Below are 2,984 nucleotides of genomic sequence, written 5' to 3'. Positions count from 1 at the left end.
CGATTCCCGGGGCCTTGTTTTTCCACAGTGTCTTCAGTACAGCTTGGACTTTTTCCTTCAGAACCATTGGTTCTTGATCATATTGCTACCTCCTGAAATGGTTGAATGTTGACCAATTCTTTTTGATATGGTGACTCCATATATTCCAACTTCTTTTGATGCTTCCTGTGTAGTTCAACATTTTGCCCATAGAATCCTTCAGTATTGCAACTTGAGACTTGAATTTTTTCTTTGGTTCTTTCAGCTTGAGAAATGCCACACGTGTTCTTCACTTTTGGTTTTCTATCTCCAGGTCTTTGCACATTTTATTACAATACTTTGTCTTCTGGAGCTGTCCTTCGAAATCTTATGTTCAGTTCTTTGTCTTCATCATTTTTTCCATTTCCTTTAGTTACTCTACGTTCAAGAGCAAGTTTCAGAGTCTCTTCTGACATCCACTTCAATCTTTTCTTTGTTTTTAACTCTTTAGTTACTGTTGGTCTAACGGTATACCATTCACTTTTTATGCCTCTGGACCTCATAGGTAGTACATTATTCTGGTTCTAATGCATTTAGCATCAAGGCAGGTCTCTTTTGAAATGCATGAAGCTCAGCAGACTGGAGCTGGAGCCTCATTGCTGTGTAGGTTGAGCATTCTATTAGGTGATGCTTCCTGGATGTGTTGGTTTTGTAAGCTTTTGCCTTTTTCCCTTGATTTCTGTGAGATAAGGCTTGCAAGCATAATTATGGCTACCCTATGTGATAGCTGAGGATCCCTGATGGGTTTGTTTTGGCTTTTTTGTATCATATTTGGAAAACCAGAGGTTCCCATGTAACCTAATGGAAAGGCATCCACAAAAAAATTTTCTATTTAGTTCTTATTGTTATATTGTCATACTACAGATCAGTGGCACCAGAGTGCCACTTGCCTTATTAGTGGCTTGTGTTACCAGATTGTATTTCCCAAAATCCATATTACCAACCAAAGATTGGTTGGAAGAAGGACCTAGCGATCTACTTCTGAAAAGAATTAGCCAGTGAAAACCTTATGAAGAGCAGTAGAACATTGTCTAATATAGTGCCGGAAGATGAGCCCCTCAGATTGGAAGGCACTTAAAATACGACTGGGGAAGAGCTGCCTCCTCAAAGTGGAGTCCTACTTTAATGACCTGGGTGGAGTCAAGCTTCCGGGACCTTCATTTGCTGATGTGGCACGACTCAAAATGAGAACACACAGCTGCAAACATCCATTAATAATCAGAATGCGGAGTGTATGAAGTATGAATCTAGGAAAATTGGAAATTGTCAAAATGAAAATGGAAAACGTAAACATCGATACCTTAGGCATTAGTGAGATGAAATGGACCGGTATTGGCTATTTTAGAATCAGACAATCATGGTCTACTATGCCGCAAACGACAACTTGAAGAGGAATGACGTTGCATTTATTGTCAAAAAGAACATTTCACAATCTATCCTGAAGCACAACGCTGTCAGTGGTTAGATAATATCCATACCTCTACAAGGAAGAACAGTTAATATGATGATTATTCAAATTTATGCACCAACGACTAAGGCCAATTATGAAGACATTGAAGATTTTTTACCAACTTCTGCAATCTGAAATTGATCAAACATGCGACCAGGATGCATGGATAATTACTAGTGATTGGAATGTGAAAGTTGGAAACAAAGGATCAGTAGTTAGAAAATACGGCCTTGGTGATAGAAAAGATGCTGGTGATCACATGATAGAATTCTGCAAGACCAATGACTTCTTCATTGCAGATACCTTTTTTCACCAACAAACGGCAAGTATACATGTCATCATGCCAGATGAAATACACAGGAATCAAATTGAGTACATCTGTGGAAAGAGATGATGGAAAAGCTCAGTATCGTCAGTCAGAACAAGGCCAGGGGCCAACTACAGAACAGACCATCAATTGCTTGTATGCACGTTCAAGTTGAAACTGAAGAAAATTAGAACAAGTCCACGAGAGCCAAAGTACAACCTTGAGTATATCCCACCTGAATTTAGAGACCATCTCAAGAATAGACTTGATGTAGCAAGGCGTATATAAATTTTTGTGTGAGAGACTGACTTGATCTGTAAACTTTCACTTAAAGCACAATAAAAATTAAAAAAAAAAAAAAAATAGACTTGACACGTTGAACACTAATGACTGAAGACCAGACAAGTTGTGGAATGACACCAAGGACATCATGCATGAAGAAAGTAAGAGATCATTAAAGACTGGAAAGAAAGACCAAAATGGATGTCAGAGGAGACTCTGAAACTTGCTCTTGAACACTGAGTAGCTAAAGCAAAAGGAAGAAATGATGAAGTAAAAGAGCTGTGAACAGAAGACTTCAAAGGGCAGCTTGAGAAGTCAAAATAAAATATTATAGTGACATGTGCAAAGACCGGGATATAAAAAAGCAAAAGGGAAGAATGCGCTCTACATTTCTCAAGCTGAAAGAACTAGAAAAAAATTCAAGCCTCGAGTTGCAATACTGAAGAATTCTATGGGGAAAATAATAAACAACGCAGAAAGCATCAAAAGAAGATGGAATATAGAGTCACCATACCAAAAAGAATTGGTCGACATTTAACCAGTTCAGGGTGTAGCATATGATCAGGAACCAATGGTACTGAAGGAAGAGGCCCAAGCTGCACTGAAGGCATTGTCGAAAAGCAAGGCTCCACGAATTGACAGACCAATTGAGATATTTCAACAAATGGATGCAGCACTGGTTGTGCTCACTGGTCTATGCCAAGAAGTTTGGAAGACAGCTACCTGGCAACACACTGGACGAGATCAGTATTTGTCTTTCCCAAGAAAGATGATGCAGTGGAATATGGAAATTATTGAACAATATCATTAATATCACACACAAGTAAAATTTTGCCGAAGATCATTCAAAAGCAGTTGCAGCCAAATTCTGAAGAGGACGTGGAACCAGGCATATTACTGATGTCAGATGGATCTTGGCTGAAAGCA

Source organism: Elephas maximus, chromosome 27 (assembly GCF_024166365.1).
Source record: "Elephas maximus indicus isolate mEleMax1 chromosome 27, mEleMax1 primary haplotype, whole genome shotgun sequence".
Classification (NCBI taxonomy): Eukaryota; Metazoa; Chordata; class Mammalia; order Proboscidea; family Elephantidae; genus Elephas; species Elephas maximus.
The sequence above is the reverse complement of the archived record's forward strand: the minus strand, read 5'-3'. Positions refer to the sequence as shown.